Source organism: Natator depressus, chromosome 9 (assembly GCF_965152275.1).
Source record: "Natator depressus isolate rNatDep1 chromosome 9, rNatDep2.hap1, whole genome shotgun sequence".
NCBI classification, from domain to species: Eukaryota; Metazoa; Chordata; order Testudines; family Cheloniidae; genus Natator; species Natator depressus.
The window spans coordinates 64,937,636-64,956,117 of NC_134242.1; the positions used below are offsets into that span (position 1 = coordinate 64,937,636).

General features: G+C 38.9%; 2 long non-coding RNA genes across 2 annotated transcripts in view; one reads left to right on the forward strand and one right to left on the reverse strand.

Annotated features, from left to right (window-relative positions):
* Window positions 1–18,482, reverse strand: part of LOC141994225 (uncharacterized) — a 307,753-nt gene that overhangs the window by 284,722 nt on the left and 4,549 nt on the right. The gene's annotated exons all lie outside the window — the stretch shown is intronic.
* On the forward strand, window positions 3,385–18,098 carry LOC141994226 (uncharacterized). The gene is made up of 3 exons (XR_012641045.1): window positions 3,385–3,541; window positions 17,094–17,164; window positions 17,821–18,098. It is a non-coding gene; the product is annotated as an uncharacterized LOC141994226 (long non-coding RNA).

Consider the following 18,482-nt stretch of genomic DNA (forward strand, 5'->3'; position numbering starts at 1 on the left):
AGGTCTCCAGGCTTGTCATTGCAATGAAAAGAATGAACACCTGTAGAACAGCTGGAAAAGAAATCAGCCCATGAGAGGCAGTCTGCTAGTGGCCCATGCATAGGTCTGTTTGGTGTTATTTAGGGGTTATAACAGTATAACATCAGGCAGGCATATACATTCAGTTAAAAACAATAAAGCCTAACAAAGCAAATGAATAAATAAGGACTATCGGCAGCATAGGTCTATCTATCCACTAGTGTGTAACTACAGTTTATTGTAGAGTTAATGCTCCAGTACGTCCACCAATTGTTGTGGAAGGCAGAGGGTAAGTTAGCATGTAAACCAAGATATACAAATGACATTGGCTTATCCAGTAGTTCAACAACAGGAAAAAAGTCTCTGAGGTCTTATCTCATATTGATTCAGTTCTTCACCTAACAGTTAACGCAAAAATCTTTCTTCATTTAAAAAAAAAAAAAGATTTGGGCAAGCTTACAGCATAGAGAATATACAGAAGATTTTCCTTAGAGGAAAAAAATTTCCTCTTCCAGCAGATTAAACAGGCATCTATTGTCAAAGAGCGCACAGAAGGAAGTGGGCTGAGTTTGCTCCTTTTCTCAGTGAGATATAACTTGTTTGCAGAATAGTCTGAAGTATTTGAACCATCTTGACAGTCCATTTGAATTTGGATGGTGAAAGGAAGTGATGAGAAAGAAAGAAAATGGGTCAGATGAAAATAGGTTAGAAAGAAAATATTTCTAGAAAATAATTGGCTGATAAGTAGCTATTTGATTGCCTTCTCTTGTTGCAGAGACATATGCACCCTTTAAATATACCCTGGATACATACAAGGGAAAAAATCAACAGTAATAAAGTACCATAGAACAAGAAGAGATGAGCAAAGAAAGTATTAAATATAACTGATACATTTATAACACTTAGCTGCATATTGCTTGCTGCTTTCTTGAATTTAGCATCTAGATTGCTCTATATTCTTCTTAAATAGCTGGTATTAAACACTGAAGTGTCTGATAGTCCCAAAATGAGATCAGAAGTGATACTGTGGAATTCAGGCAACATTGGTAACAATATAATTCCTTACTTTCAACCCAGAACCTTCTGCACTAGAAGTAACTGACTATTACTTCATCTAAAGGAGTAATTCCTTTAGCGAGCAGTAATAGAAGACTCTCATGTAGGCCAGCCCTACGATGGGAGAAAGACACATACATTGCATCACTGTGGGTTACAATGACATTAAATTCTCAGATACTAAATGAGCCTTTTAACTAACCCAACCCAGAAAGGGCAATGACTGTTGTTATGCAAAATTGCTACCATAGCAAAAGGAGAGGGAAAGAATCAGCCCCCAACATATACTTCAGTTATTGCCTTGCATACTTAGGACCAGTGGGCTGCTGCTAGAGTTATGAAGAGGTAGCAGACAACCCACTGCTCCTTCAATCCACAACATTTTGGCCATGTGGCTCCATCCTGTGAAAACAATCTGCTACCATACAGAAGACAGACTGGATGTGGGGATAGGGGTGGGATCACACTAGGACGCTTGCTCCATTCAAGGATAGCTTATGTAGAAAGAAGCCAACAATGCAATGGCTGTAGATCTCTGAGGGAGGAAGGGACAGAAACAACTGGCCCCAGAAGATAAAATGGGCCATGTTCTCCAAGAGGGAACCCTTTGTCCTCAGAGAAGGGCAGGGCGTTGCAGACTTCTGGGAACATTTCCATCCCAGATTACAAATATGAGGGAATCCCCCAGTTCACAAAGGGGTGTGTGTAACAGGGAAGAAGGGAACAGAATGACAGTGAATTCTCATTGGGACTCAGAGGTCTGAATACCAACCCAATATTAAAGACTAAATGAAAATACCACACTCTTCACTCATCCTTTGTCTGCGATGTTTGGAGATCCCCACAGTGCTTAGGGACCCTGGTAGCACATGTTAAATGGGAAGCATGAGAAAAAAAGGACTACATTACAAGCCAAAGCTAACTTAAAGCAGATTTTAAACTTACACACAGCAATAGGCCTCTCCTCCTCAAATAGTGGGAGATCTCTTCTGCAGGACCGTTTTGCCCCTACTAGGGGGAAAAGGAAGGGAGGCATGGCAGCTGGTGCTTGGTCTGAAGAGTGACAGAATGAGCAAGCTTCTCTCTCCTTTCCTTGGGGAATTATAATTAGCTAGTATGTTTTAATCAAGCACCTTCCATTGGTTTACCCTGAAACTGCATCCCTTGTCTCAATTAAGTGGAACCCCACAGAACAGCTGGGAGGAGTTCATTACATCATGCTCATTTTCAAAGGACTCCCTTTTTCCACTGCTTTCTTCTGTTTCTTAATTGCCTAGTTCTACCTTTTCCTGACTGCATACCCCCTGGGAGGCAAAGACCGCTTAGCTATTTGTTCACACAAGAAAAGGAGCTTTGAAAAATAGCCATTACTGTTGTGGTCTCATTTTCCGACATCTGACAAATGAGACTAACTCATTAGTAATTAAAAAAAATAGAGTTTTAATAGCCGAGTTTATTAGTGTGCAGTAAAGGAGGCGGGGAGAAAACTGGATAGCTCTGTTCTCATGATTCTCAAATCTGTGAGCATGCATATAAGAAAGGTAAAATCTCCCATGATCTACCTCTCCCAATTCCCCATCTTGCCAGCATCATCTATAATGCCTGATTATATGTCCCCACAGCACTCACATGGGACTATCAATTCATGTTTTATGATAGTCTGAATGATAGCTTCATTCACGTCTGCTGCTATTTGTGAAAAGTCAAAGCACCTGAGAGTTTATGTCGTCTCTAGGTTATCTGCATGAGTATAATGACAGACACTGGTACAAGTATTTAGTTGACATCAGCTTGAGGCTCCGGGACCATCCATTCACATTTTATGATAGGCAGATAGTTACCATCATGACTTATTTTAGAACCCTCTTAAAGTGATGCCATTAAGATAAAAATCTTATTGTAAGAATCACCCACCTTTACTCATATTAACAGCACCCTAAAATCCTTCAAGTGAGATAATTTGTTTTAATTAACTTCTCATCCCTTATAAAATTAGCTAAGACTTAACATTATTTTTAAAAATCTCATGATTTTTTAAGCCAAGCTCATGGACTTTTCATTACTTGGGGTTAGCAATCCTGCATCTCATTTGGCCTGGACTTCAGAACTAGAATGGTCAGCTTCACTTCCTGTTCATAGCAAATGATGCCTTGTTTTTCAGGCACTAACACAATGCTATTGAAATTTGTATTTCCCATCCAGTAGGAGAATTTTTTAAATTTCCATCCCCCCCAAAAAAACCTTTATTTTATTTTATTTTATTTTATTTTATTTTTTTAATGTAAAACTTTTCTTTGCATTTAGGTGGGTGTGAGAATGTGTGATGCTCCTCAGGAATAGAAAAGAGGAAATATAACTGGAGTTAAGAATGCTTTTCAGCTGGAAGCCATGGAGATGCCGCAAGCAGCAGCCAATTGCAAAATACCCCATTATGACAGAAACTGCTTAGTTCTGCCAAGTGTAAAAGGTCAGTCCCCAAAAGGTTTGCTGGAAAAAATAGTTCCCATGATAAGAATTAGTAGGGAGCAGGTAGTTATAAAGAATGGTGTTCCTGCTGCATACATGTCTTGTATAACATTACTATGAGAGAGGCAAGGTGGGAGGGGTAATATTTTTTTATTGGACCAACTTCAGTTGGTGGAGGGGACAAGCCTTTGAGCTTCACAGAGCTCTTCCTCAGGTCTGGAGAAGGTAATCAGAGTGTCACAGCTAAACACAGGGTAGAACAGATTGCCAAGCATAAGGAGGCATATCTCCACTGCTACAATGATCAATACCTTTCAAGATCCTACACGTGCCTATCACAACATGTAGTGTACTTCATCCAGTTCATCAAATGCCCCCACAAATCACCTTGTTGGTGAAATCAGAATAGTTATGCTCTCAAATGAACTCTAACACTTTAAAAAAAAAACACAAAGCAATCATTCCACCTCTGATCTCTCAGACCTCATCCCCAAAGGAAACCTGGCCAATATCTTCAAAAAACAAGCCTGGGAACTTAAATTCACAACTCTGCGGGACACTAAAAATCATGGAGTTAGCAGAGATGCTAGTTTTATGGCTCATTACAATAAATTGTAACACATTCTGTGGCCTACTAACTTCCTTTTTCTTATGACTGCAGAAGTGTTAAGTGTCCACTTCAGTTTAATGGTCTCCTACAATGTGTCTGAAATCCTTGGTTACCTTCTCCAGACCTGAGGAAGAGCGTTGTGAAACTTCCATGCTTGTCCTCTCCATCAATAGAATTTGGACCAATAAAAGATATTACCTCTCCCACTTGTCTCTGTCATGTCCTCAGACCAACACTGGCTACGAGAACACTGCAAATAACATCGCTATATTACAGTATGGTAAATTTATTTTTAAGGTACAAAAAATAAAAAGAAGGCCTTAACTGACCTTCTTATTCTTGAGCGTGCCATGCCAATCATGAGAAGACTCAGAAGTCATCTTTGATCTTCAGCGCAGATTGCTGGTTTGTTCATATAAAGGCACTGGAAGTTTCTGGCCTTTTACTATCTACATTTCAGTCTTTTAATCATCAAACTTGTACAACCTGTTTTAGTTTAATTAATAATAGCTCAAGAGTTAGGGGAGAATTGCATGGAAAAACACAGCTTAAATCTTCATGGTTTTTTAAATATATACACTCATTTTAAAACAAAAGGGATCAGATGCATTATGGGTATAACACTGAACTCAATGGAATTACTACAGAGATAAATGACAGGTTTCAGAGTAGCAGCCATGTTAGTCTGTATCCACAAAAAGAAAAGGAGGACTTGTGGCACCTTAGAGACTAACAAATTTATTTGAGCATAAGCTTTCGTGAGTGACAGCTCACTTCTTCGGATGCAGTCAGTGGAAAATAGACTGGGGAGATTTATATAAACAGAGAACATGAAACAATGGGTGTTACCATACACACTGTAATAAGAGTGATCACTTAAGGTGAGCTATTACCAGCAGGAGAGCGGGGGGGTGGGGGGTGGGGGAACCTATGTAGTGATAATCAAGGTGGGCCATTTCCAGCAGTTTACAAGAACGTGAGAGGAACAGTGGGAGGGTGGAGGGGGGGAATAAACATGGGGAAATAGTTGTACTTTGTATAATGACCCATCCACTCCCATTCTCTATTCAAGCCTAAGTTAATTGTATCCAGTTTGCAAATTAATTCCAATTCAGCAGTCTCTCATTGGAGTCTGTTTTTGAAGTTTTTTTGTTGAAGAATTACAACTTTTAGGTCTGTAATCGAGTGACCAAAGAGATTGAAGTGTTCTCCTACTGGTTTTTGAATGTTATAATTCTTGACGTCTGATTTGTGTCCATTTATTCTTTTACGTAGAGACTGTCCAGTTTGGCCAATGTACATGGCAGAGGGGCATTGCTGGCACGTGATGGGATATATCACATTGGTAGATGTGCAGGTGAACGAGCCTCTGATAGTGTGGCTGATGTGATTAGGCCCTATGATGGTGTCCCCTGAATAGATATGTGGACACAGTTGGCAACGGGCTTTGTTGCAAGGATAGGTTCCTGGGTTAATGGTTCTGTTGTGTGGTGTGTGGTTGCTGGTGAGTATTTGCTTCAGGTTGGGGGGCTGTCTGTAAGCAAGGACTGGCCTGTCTCCCAGGATCTGTGAAAGTGATGGGTCATCCTTAAGGATAGGTTGTAGATTCTTGATGATGTGTTGGAGAGGTTTTAGTTGGGGGCTGAAGGTGATGGCTAGTGGCATTCTGCTATTTTCTTTGTTGGGCCTGTCCTGTAGTAGGTAACTTCTGGGTACTCTTCTGGCTCTGTCAATCTGTTTCTTCACTTCACCATGTGGGTATTGTAGTTGTAAGAATGCTTGATAAAGATCTTGTAGGTGTTTGTCTCTGTCTGAGGGGTTGGAGCAAATGCGGTTGTATCGTAGAGCTTGGCTGTAGACAATGGATCGTGTGGTGTGGTCTGGATGAAAGCTGGAGGCATGTAGGTAGGCATAGCAGTCAGTAGGTTTCCGGTATAGGGTGGTGTTTATGTGACCATCGCTTATTAGCACCATAGTGTCCAGGAAGTGGATCTCTTGTGTGGATTGGTCCAGGCCGAGGTTGATGGTGGGATGGAAATTGTTGAAATCATGGTGGAATTCCTCAAGGGCTTCTTTTCCATGGGTCCAGATGATGAAGATGTCATCAATGTAGCGCAAGTAGAGTATGGGCATTTGGGGACGAGAGCTGAGACCATGTTTATTCCCCCCCCTCCACCCCCCCACTGTTCCTCAGACGTTTTTGTCAACTGCTGGAAATGGCCCACCTTGATTATCACTACAAAAGGTTCCCCCCCCACTCTCCTGCTGGTAATAGCTCACCTTAAGTGATCACTCTTATTACAGTGTGTATGGTAACACCCATTGTTTCATGTTCTCTGTTCATATAAATCTCCCCACTGTATTTTCCACAAAATGCATCTGAAGAAGTGAGCTATAGCTCACGAAAGCTTACGCTCAAATAAATTTGTTAGTCTCTAAGGGGCCACAAGTCCTCCTTTTCTTTTTACAGAGATAAATGTTGCCTAATATTAAACATATCTTCCAGTCCTCTTTTGAGATAATAACTAACTAACTAAAAAATAAAAGTCTAAATAATTTATAGCTGCTACTACTATTTGCAACTTAATGTAAAGATAAGGGTGTCAAATCTCCGCACTAACATGTTAGCTGATCATCTGCGGGTTCAAAAACAGAAGTGTGTGAGCACCATGCACTTTCTGCCCAAGCTATAGAACAGACTAATTGTCCAAGTATATGGTGGGTTATTTTATTTTTTCAACAAGCATAAGGTAAAGAATGGAATATTTTAGATACACATCCCCATGAGCATAGATTGAGAGGTACAAAAACACAGCAAACCTCAAACTCCAGGTCAGTTTGAGGTTCAGTGACAATATTTTGTCCCACTATAGCTGTAATGCCTCTAGCTCTATAATACACCCAGCAGGCTGAAGTAGCCAGAAATTATATGTCTGCTCCTGCTGTGTTTTTCAGTTTTAGGAGTGACTAGAGGGGAATGAAAATATATAATACAATGCAGTTTCTAATGCTCCTTTTTTTTTTCCTTTCTTTTTTTAAATGGAAGGGAACAGAAAGTCATTAGGATTCACTGAAACAAGCACTCTGAATAGCATTGTGAGGTACATGGAGTCACCATTTCATTGTTTGTCCTGTGTTTCAGCTGGCACATTTATCCATCTCCAGGGTAAAAAACAACAAAGAACCCCCCCCCACGCCCCGCTCCCCTCCACACACACCCCAACCTTAAAGCATTGCTTGGGGCCTCCAGCACTTCAGACATTTTATACCTTCTGTAAACTCGCTTCTTGTGCTTTGTTTACTGGGAGTTGACACAACCGCAGTACTCATTATTAAACTTCACTTTGATATAGAAATAGTTTCTGCAGCACCCACATGCTGAGTGAATGTGCACACACACATATACTACAAACAGAGACAGAAATGCCTTTTCATCTGCTTTCCATTATGAAATCCAACATTAATATGGTTTTTGAATGCTGTAAGTATGCACTATTTGAAATAATACATTTAACAAAGAGATGGGCCTGAATCAAACTCCAGTACCCTGGATCCTGGGAAAGTTCACATCCAGAACAGATCTTTGTGGCTCAGGCTTGTGGCTTATGCAACTATGGAGAAAAAAAATTATGCTGCCTTTTGTTTTCTCTGTAATACATCTCTAGACTTTGCCTGCATACAAAACCCTTTGTGCTCTTAGGGTATACACTGCAATTAAAAACCAGCGGTTGGCCTGTGCCAGCTGACTTAATCCTGTGCGGCTTGGGGTAGGGGGCTGTTTAAGTGCAGTGTAAACATTCGGACTCAGGCTGGAGCCCAGGCTCTAGTCCCCTGAGAGGTGGGAGGGTCCCAGAGCTCAGGCTGCAGCCTGAGCCCTAACATCTATACTACAGTTAAACAGCCCCTTAGCCTGAGCCCCACAAGCCCAAATCAGCTGGCACAGGCCAGCAGCTGATTTTTAATTGCAATTGTAATTAGAGTGGCCCTTAGGGTTTGTCTATACACATGGTTGCACTGTTTTAACTTAGGGTGTGAATTTACACCGCTTTAATTTAACCGATGCAAACCTGTGTGTGGACATACTAATGTCAGTTTAAGTCAGGCTTACTTCAGTGTAGCTAAATCGATTAGGAATAAATTGAAGGTAGGTTGAAGTAAGACTGGCTTACACTGAAATTAGAGAATGTCCACACCAAAGTACACATTGATTAACTAGACTAGCACAGGCTTGTGTGGAGATAAAGCCTTGTGGAAGAGATGCACACGTTGGGCTTTCTCTGGGTGACTTCACTTTTGTTCTTTCTTGCTGCTTTCCTTAAATATAAAGGCAATTTCAGACAAGTATAGTGGTGATCCTTGTGTACAGAAAAACATCTGTAGCCAAACTGCTGGATGCACTTGTTAGAGAGCAACGGCCTGAATATCTATATTCTAACAGCACTCAGATGAAATTATACTGTTATGCCACTCATAAAATTGTGGACACCCTTGATGACTATTCACCCATAAGTCAACTTGTTTAAAATATCTAATTGTCTCAAAAATGCAAATGTTGCATTCAGTGGGGAAAACACATTCAAGGCTATGTACTTTTTACCAACCTGGCTCCTAATAACTGATTAAATGCATCTTTGCCATCACACTGTTCCAGTTCAAACCAGAACCAAGATTAGTTCCAGCAATAACAGAGAGGATCTATTGAACAGGAAAGAGCAGTTTTAAAAGCATAGAGGAAGTGTTCATATTTACCAACTATGGACACATTCACAATCTAATATTGATTTGGGATGGAATTATTGTCGATAGTTTCCCTAGTAGTACACAAACAAAATAGGACTTTGATAACAGTGTTAAATTAATTAACAATGTAAGTCTGAAACTCTGGCAAAAATGCTGGCATTATTAATCAGTATATGACAATATAATTAGTTTTCTATTGAGTAGACCACCTTTGAGATCAGTAAAGTTGGCTTACATGAGAAAAACTGCAATATTACTTAACAAGGTCAGATGGCTTCTGCTAAAACTAATCCTATACAAATAACATACTAAAAAAGAATGAAAAGTAGCTCTCATTGTATACAAATCTCAGTTTCATCAATATTTTGCCATGGAGAAGAAAAGGAGGTTGGTGACTAAGACTGGAATTCAGGGATTTTTTTAAAAAAAAAAAACTTCTCAGCCATCATTAACTACTAGTGAGACCATGGGCAAGTGATCTAGGACCCTGATCCTGAAAATAGCTGAGCTCCCTCAAAGCACACGGCACCTTAGTGCCTCAGTTTACCGATTTATGAAATGGATGTAATAATATTTCTATATGGGGTGGAGATGCTATGATTTATGCCTTTGTAATGTGCTTTGAGTTCCAGTGATGAAAGGTACTATAGAAGTGGAAAGGATTTCCTAATTACAATAAAACCTTGTTTTACTAAAGGGTTTTGGAGAGGTTTGAAAGCTTCAAAAATATTGAGTTTGAGATAAATGAATGAGCTAAATATGATGCATGTTTCTTTTGGGGGAACATGACTGTACTGAATCAACCAACTAGGAGGACTGGTTAAGTAGAAGTTATTTAAATGGGGGCTTAAATATATTAGATGTAGCAATGGTCTTTCCCCCCTTTCCTTTGATTCATATTATGAGCTGTGTGTCACAAATGTACTGAGGGTGGGTTTTGTGTTGGAAAAAATCACTTCTCCCAGCATAGCCTGCTGCATTTTAGAGAAGAATCATGTTCTGATTCAGAGTCTGAGTCATTTCCTGAAAACATATCACATTTGGAAAAATGCTACATGGAGCCATATGCTCCCTCCATTCCTTATCAGGCAGAGAAAACCAAAACCACACATTAATGACACGAAAAGGGGGTCCTGTCGCAATACAGATTGTGCAATAGTCACCCCCCGACATACACCAATACTGGCCACCCTTATGACAACACTGTGCATACAGGACACCACGCAAAACAAGTGATGTAGCCTGGCAACAGACAGGGTAGAGTCAGGGAACAATCATGATGCAACTCAATCCCAGTGGATTCCACACTAAGTTAATGTTGACTGGCTGAAAACATGAGCATAACTGTGTGGACTTGATTAACGGACAGTTTTTCCACTGTAAATCCAGGAAACCAAGTTTCCAAATGCTTTTTCCAATTTCTGGAAGGGATATTTTTAAATTGTTGATATAAGGAAATGGTCTTGTGCTGCCATGATAGCTGAGACAACTGGCCTATGGTAGCTCAGCAGACTGTGGGAGCATAAAGGTGGCCTACCGGCACCTTTAACCCCCTCTCTTCAGCTGCACTGAGCAGAGCCCAGGTGTACTGGAGGAGCTGGAAGAGAATAGGAGTAGATTGACTGAAAGAAAGTGGGAGAAGAAATAAGCATGACGAGGAAGGATAAGGCAACAGAAGAAGCTACCATGTTGTATTGCTATGATAGTTCAGATATGAGGTGCTCAAGATAACTGTTCTCTCCTGGTATAAATGGCAGCTGGATCTTCCTGGAGAAGGCTTTGGAATTTGCTTTCCTTTGGTCCAATCAAGAGCCCAGGTGTGGTGACCTTTCGGACATGGTGCAACATCCACCCGATATCCTAGGCTTTTCCTAACGAGGGCTTGTGGGGGGTTTTAATGAGGAAATGGGACAGCTGGGTTGGGAAATGGTGTCTGGATTTGGAAACTGTTAAGAGCTGATGTAAAGAGCTGCACAAAGGAAGGTATTTGCAGTGCACACAGCAACAAATTTTACTGGTCGCACAAAACCTGAGAAATACGCTATATATTTTTAGGCACCATCTACTGGCATCTTATCTATTACACTATTTATATGCAGACAGAGTACTCTTGTACATAAAGCTGACTGAAAATTTTTCAGCAGAATATTTCTCTAATAGAAAATGCTTTTTTGTTGAAATCAAAACCTTCCATGGGAACATGCTGATTTTGACAAACTTTCATTTTGAAAAAAGAATTGAAACAAGTGTTTCAATGATGCTGACACTATCTTATGGAACATTTTGACTTTTTATTTTGAAATGACTTTGTTGCCAATGTTCTTTATTTTTTTTTATATTATAATTTACATTTTAATATATGTCCAAATTAAAATGTTTTGATTGACCTGAAATGACTTTTTAAAATTTAGTTCCTTGGGACATTTTGAAATTCTTAGTTTTAATTTGGATTTGGAACTAAAATAAAATTTAGAAATCAGAGCATTTCCCGCTAAATGGAAATTCTGGTTCCCACATAGCTGTACTTGTAAGAGTAAGAGGTTGTGGGAGGTCTGCTTATTTTCCTATCATCTATTGATATACTCTTTGCTTGAGCACCCTCTTAGTTTTGTTTGGTTCTAAATTTTACACAATCACATTTCAAACTAGACTAGACTGACTCACCCATTCTTAACAAAAAGAAAAGGAGTACTTGTGGCACCTTAGAGACTAACAAATTTATTTGAGCATAAGCTTTCGTGAGAAGTGAGCTGTAGCTCACGAAAGCTTATGCTCAAATAAATTTGTTAGTCTCTAAGGTGCCACAAGTACTCCTTTTCTTTTTGTGGATACAGACTAACGCAGCTGCTACTCTGAAACCATTCTTAACACTTAATCATACAAAGTGTCAATAGCTAGGTACAGCAGGGTGAATGGCTGAACACACAGATGCTCCTCATTTTGTTAATTAAGTCAAGATTTTGGCTTTACTTTAGCTTCATGTTCCTGAATTTAATGCTTCTTTCTGCTTGCCCTTGCTTTGAACATTCTTCATGTTGTTGAATCATTGCATGCTGACATTTTCCACAATGTTTAATGGCACATGATGACTTTGCAACCAGTAACAGAGCATTTAGGGGGAATTTAATGAATGGAGCCATCATCAGAATCAATGAGTGTTGGATTCTTCCTCAGTTTAACATAAATCTTCTGTGTGTCCAAATAATGTACTTCTCTAATACTTCTATGTTCCCTGTAAATGCAGAAGCCTAAATACATATTACGGATTTTTACTTTTTTGGCAATTTGGCATCATTACAGATGCCTTAATGTCTAATATATGACAATGTAAACTGGCATACAAAATATTTCTTTGATGCGGGCTGCCTACTCTATACAATCTGAAGGAGGAAATGAATTATAATAAAATTGCTCATAAAAAAAGGTAACAAGACAAAACGATTGTCTTTTGGTTGTTTGTAAGACAGTACTTGATTTGATTAGTATAAATTCCAAGTTGGCTTGGACTGAAACTGATTAGCTCAGCGGAGCTGTCTGGGTATAAAACTATTATACACAGATTTGTTGGAACCAGCAAGAAAATTCTAAAACAAATATTTCAATTAAACCTGACAATACATTTGAGTTAAGATTGAAATTATGAATCAGTAACATCAGGGAAATATGCCTTAGAAGAATGTTTCAATTAAAAGAACGCCCCCATTGTTAGAAAGACAGGAAAAGACAGTAACTGTTGTTCTTTGAGATGTGTTACACGCACATACATTCCCCTGCAGGTGTATGTGCGCCCAGTGCACTCTAGTAGGAGACTACAGCCAGCAGGACCACTAGGTGATGCATGCATCTCTGCTCTTCTTGTGCTCTCAGGCGAGGGTATGAACGGGGCTTTTCCAGTAAAGCCTCAAAGAAGTGCAATATATTACAATTTTCTCCTTTTTCTGAGCCTCTTAAATTAAATTTGTCCTTTTTTTATCCAGTAGGAATCACAATTTAATGACATTTCAATTTGCAGAATTGTCTTTGAAAAGTCTATATGGTATCCCCAATTTCTTTCTGCATTCTCTGTCACACAGGTGCTAGTCCTGTGCATGTTGTAATTGACAGTCCTTAAGCAATACTGAGAGTATATTTTACTTGATTTTTTTGCCTTATGTCTAACCATTGGCAGGTTTTTTTTTTACTGTTGCTTCTTTTTCTTTTTGCCACTACTCTGTGTAAGAAGGAACCACTCAGTTTGCTGTGATGCCCAATATGTACATATATGGATATAAATTCACACACCACTAAAAGGCAGACACCTCTGGGCTGGAATGCAGCAGCCATTCTACATCACCAATATTGTACAACAGTTTTTAAGAAGGGGCATATAGAATGTTTCCAATTAAACTACATAGGCAGTTTTAGAAGATGAAAAATGCAGGGCCTAATTCTTCCCTCCTACTAGTTTTAAACCTATGTAAATAGAGAATCAGTTCAGTAATTATTAAAACTGAGTGAATAACTTAGATGATGTATTTCAATATTTTTCTGTACTCAAAATGTCTGCAAACAGAGTTAGTATCTGCCATTCATTATTTGAAATGGTATCTTCACCAAATTAAGTGTGGTCAGCAGATGATTTAAGCTGCAGATTTTGTCACATACAATTTGTGCCATCACTTACTTACCTAATCAGAATGGTGTTAATTGCATGTATGAATATTACATTTCTAGTGCTCGCAATGTTGCTTAATTCCATATGTCATCCAGACAAGGAACAGAAACAACAGATGACTTACCAAGCAACGGAGTAATAAGCAAACTTTACAATCAACATACAATTCAAAGATGCAGCCAGCAAATAGTCTAGCTGAAAAAGTCGCTTATCACACTAACAATTTCTGAACACTCAAAATGTTTGTGGAAAATGAATAGGAAAAAGGTAGTAAATGGAGTCAAGTCTAAAAAAATATATTCCCCGCCACGTATTGCCTTAGCTCCAGTAATCATCCAATTTGTCAAGGACACCCAGGTTAATCACCACAGCTCTTTTTCAAAGCTTCCTGGGATCACCAATGACCATAAGCAGTGAGGGCCTACCTTTTAAGTCTCATCCTTAAGACAACATCTACAGCAGCACATTGGCTCCTATCGTCATACCTACTGACTCAAAAGGAAGAGTGACAACACTTCTGGAGAGAATGGAAGAAGCTACAAACACTCGACTATTCCCATGCTGTATGCAGACATAATTAGAACTAGATGAATAACTGATTTTTCAGTTAATTGGTAATTCTGAAAAAGAAAAATAGGTGGAAAAAACATTCAACCGAAACAAACAAAAACTTTGTTGGAATTTTTGACAAATCAAAAAAGTTGACAAAATGTTGTTCCAGGTTGAAATATTTTGTTCAACATGAGTTAAAATGTTTCAGTTTGTTTCTGGACATTTAATTTTTTTAAAAATGAAAACAAATAAATGAAGGGCTAGACTCACAAAATAACCAGAAGAGAACGGTCCATACTGCATCTTGAGCTCTTCTGCAAATCTGGCACCAACTGTGCTCTTTTGAAAATCTGGCCACACAGACCTGTTCTACTCCTGACATCTGCTGAAGTCAAGGAATTACACTAGTACAGACCTGGTGCAATGAAGACCAGAATTAGGACTAATGTTTGACAGAAGCGTTCAGATTGTAATTTTAAAAAAAGGATAATTAAAGATGATTAAATAATGGAGCTCAGCATTCAATGGTGTAAAATTACTTCAGCTCCAGTGGAACTTCATTACGTTCACTGTTTGTGTATAATGGATTTTGTGTGTGTGTAATTTTTTCTTGAAAAGCTGCAAGATATTAAAAGGTGTTCAATTCACTAGTCAAGAAAGAGCAAATAACGACCAGTTTTATGCAATGGAACCCAATTAAGTCTGAAGAATAATTGTGAGTGCAATGAAAACTAAAATAGAACCAGAAATGACATGTAAATACTACTACTAATAAAAAAGCCACACTAGATGCGTCTGCCAAATACTGTCAAGTTGTACAGACTGCACTGCACCATAATTATAGTAGCTGACATATGTAAAATGATTATAAATTAATGGTTTGTAGAACAAAGTCATATGTAGACTTTGTAGAACAAAGTCATATGTTATAGATTTTTTCTAGGTAGCTATACAATCATAAGGAACAAAGGACTATTAAACCGGGTAACAGTGACGAAATCCATCTAAAATTGGTACACAACACCCTCTGTGGAAATTATGGGATCACTCTTAATGTGCTTAAAATCCAAATTGCATAGACCTCAACACATTACTTAAAGGAAGATTGTTGGAGGTGGTTCTGCATACAGTACTTTACCTCCTACGTGAGAGTACATGGTAAACTTTTTAATGAAAATATCTAAGTAACAAACCCAGTGGAAAGGATTTGGAATTAGATGTAAAAATAAGATATATTTGATTATGAGCAAAACATGTATGTCCCATGTTATAAAGATGGTACACACACAGGTGCTGATAAGAGACACTGAACTCTACTTCCTAGCCTTTCACCTGAAATGGTGAGAGGTTACAAAGATCAATACTCTTGATATATGATAGGGCTCAGAATCCATCAACTCCAGCGGTTAATGTTGCATTTTCCTTTTTATTTTTTGTAAATGAAATGCCAATATTGTGCAACATCGATCAAAACAGCCACAAACTCATACAGCCAATTAATAAAACAGACAGACATCTGGGATGCAGGTTAGGGTAGATTACATTACATGATCTCCCTTGACAGAGGACAGGACTATCCTGCCTCTTGCTGGACATTTGTCAGTAACTGCTGTCTCTGAATCTTAGTAGCTTTCTTATCATATGACCTCATCTCATGGGGCAGTGCTCACACTTGTACAGACTCAGACCCAGACCCCAAATCTTTAACTTATTTGGCTTTAATACAGTGACCCCACTGCTAACCAAGTTAGATGGTGTGTGTATTTGCTCAATAGCATCAAAATTTGACACCGGGTCAAATTCAGTTTCTGTGTGCCTGCATTTTCAGTGTCATATTGAGATCTCTCTCAATGTGAGGTATTATATTCTTAATGCATCCCAGTCTGTTAAACATATTGCCATTCTTTAAGATTATCTTTTGCATCTTTTTCACTAGACAATTTACACACTTGTTAATCAATCTGTATTTATGGACCACAGTTAAACCCAAGCATGGGGCTTGGCTTTATGGTATTTCCAACTCTACAGAAACATACAGTCTTTGGGCAGACATTCACGTGTTTCTTTGCCACATACGCTCATTTTGTGATCATTATGTAAGTTTAAGTTTCAATTTTAATTTGGGGGAAGTCAAATGCTAATTTTTTACACTTCTGCAGTTATTAAACTGCATTCAGCTCTGATAACTACCTTGAAGTTCACCCTATCCACATATTTCCAGTTTCACAAATCAGTCTGTAGCAGACACATGCTTTATAGCTGTATTAAGAACTACACTTCTTCATCATCAGATCTTTGTCTTCCAGCTGAATGTTCATGAATGCATTTTGCCTTAAGTCTTTGCCATCTGTGCTAAAAGCAGCACATTCTTGCAAAATGCTACCTTTTTTTGCAAGAATGACACAACCTCCCTTCTACTGGACACCTTCATATTGTGAACTGCCTTTGGATTTATAGGTAGCAAATCTGGCTTCTGCCATTTGACTGCCCTTGTAGTCTCTCTGTGCCTAGGTATGTAGTAAATAGATGCAAAGCACTTCAATTATTTTACTGCTTGTGAAAACCTTAGTCTTCACTAACTAGCCCTCCAAATATCCAATTCTGCAAAGCCAAGTCCATTTCTAATAATAACCTTGCTTTGACCTGGTTCACTTATAGTACAAATAAATCAGTATCTGATTAGTCTGTTATCTGTTCATTATGATATGACTTAGCTTTATTACATATACATGTATATTATACATATGTCTACTACATAATGGTCAATGGTCTCATCTGGCAGTTGCTGGCTTGCCAAAAATAAATAAATAAATAAAAGCCTTTCCCAAGCAATAATTTTGCGTGGATCACAATATTCTTGAAATTTTGTAATGATTGTATCCTACAATTTTCAGTTCCCTTCATGTTCTGCTAGTCTGCTGTAGATCTTTAATGCATCTGGGCTTGCCAATGAAACAGCATGGAAAATTCCAACCTCTCTGATTTTTCTGCTCCCAGGAAAATTTGGAACAGCTGCAACCACCTCCTGCAGTTTTCCGCCAGGTTCCCTCCCAGACTGAGAGATTCAGGTGAGTGGTTTTGCTACATTTTTGCCAATGTTCAAGTTTTCGTCTGGCACCATATAATAAAGACCGACCAACAATCCTATATGACATCTATTTCTTGGCTCTAACCATATGACATAGCTCAGGGTTACAGATTTTTATACCTTATGGCAGGGAGCAATATCAATGGATGCCAGATTTTTTATTTTTTTAAGTAAAAAGGTTGTGTCTTTGCTTCCTTATCCATAAAATGTTCAATTGAGATGGAGAAATAGGAGCATGTAATAGTTCAAGAAAAATGGGTCAATACTGAAGTGCTTACACAGACAAGACCTTCTTACACATAGATAGCCTCAGATTTGCAGCCTCATGTTTGCAATTATTCTGCAGTCAGGATTTACAGGGCCTGAGAGAAAATATATAAGTGAGACCCCACAATTCTCCCTTCATCCTAATTGACATTCTATAGCTTGGGAGAGCATACTGTAACCCCCATATTCCTCATGTTCATATAATCGTGATCTTACATATAAAGCATGCCTTGTAAGATACCAGGGGAAACATTATGATCTTCTGAAAGTCATTTCGCTATCCATATGTGTATATCATTAATGTATATGAAGTTAAGAGAATTGTGTTGTATGATTGTCACTAAAACATGCTGTAAATTGGCATTACAGATATTAGCCCCCCAGGAGGCAACAGCAAGGAAAGTAACCAACGCCTAGGCGGGGTTGGAACCCATCAACAACCATTGTCCAGCAAGAGAGCTACAATGCAATGACTCACCTGCGTGAGGCCATGTAAGGGGAATTGCTCAACCTTGCTTGGAGACTCAGCAATGCACCCAGACGTGCCTGGACTTGTGTTTTCCAAGCACATGGACCAAGGGTATAAAACAGGCAGAGTCGACACATCCTAGGCCCTTCTCCTGCCCCCACCTATGCTGCAAGCAACCAAGACACAGAGAAGAAGACAGGACTCCAACAGATGAGACTGGCCCAGGTTTAAGGAACAAACCTGTGTATTAAGGACTGCAATATCCAGTGGGGTGAAAAAAGTTGCTGCCCAGCCTAATAGGGTTGAGAGTTTAGACTGCCTGCTTATATTTTATTTCTTTTGGTAACTAGCTCTGACTTTTTTGTCTATCACTTAATATCACTTAAAAGCTACCTTTTATAGTTAATAAAATGTAATTGTTTATCTTTACCAGTGAGTTTTTATGAAGTGTGGGGCAAATCTGCTCAAGTTTGACAAAGGCTGGTGTATGTCCACTTTCCATTGTTGAACTGGTGAACCAAGTAATAAATTTGCGCTGCCCACCTTGAGCAGTGCAGGACGG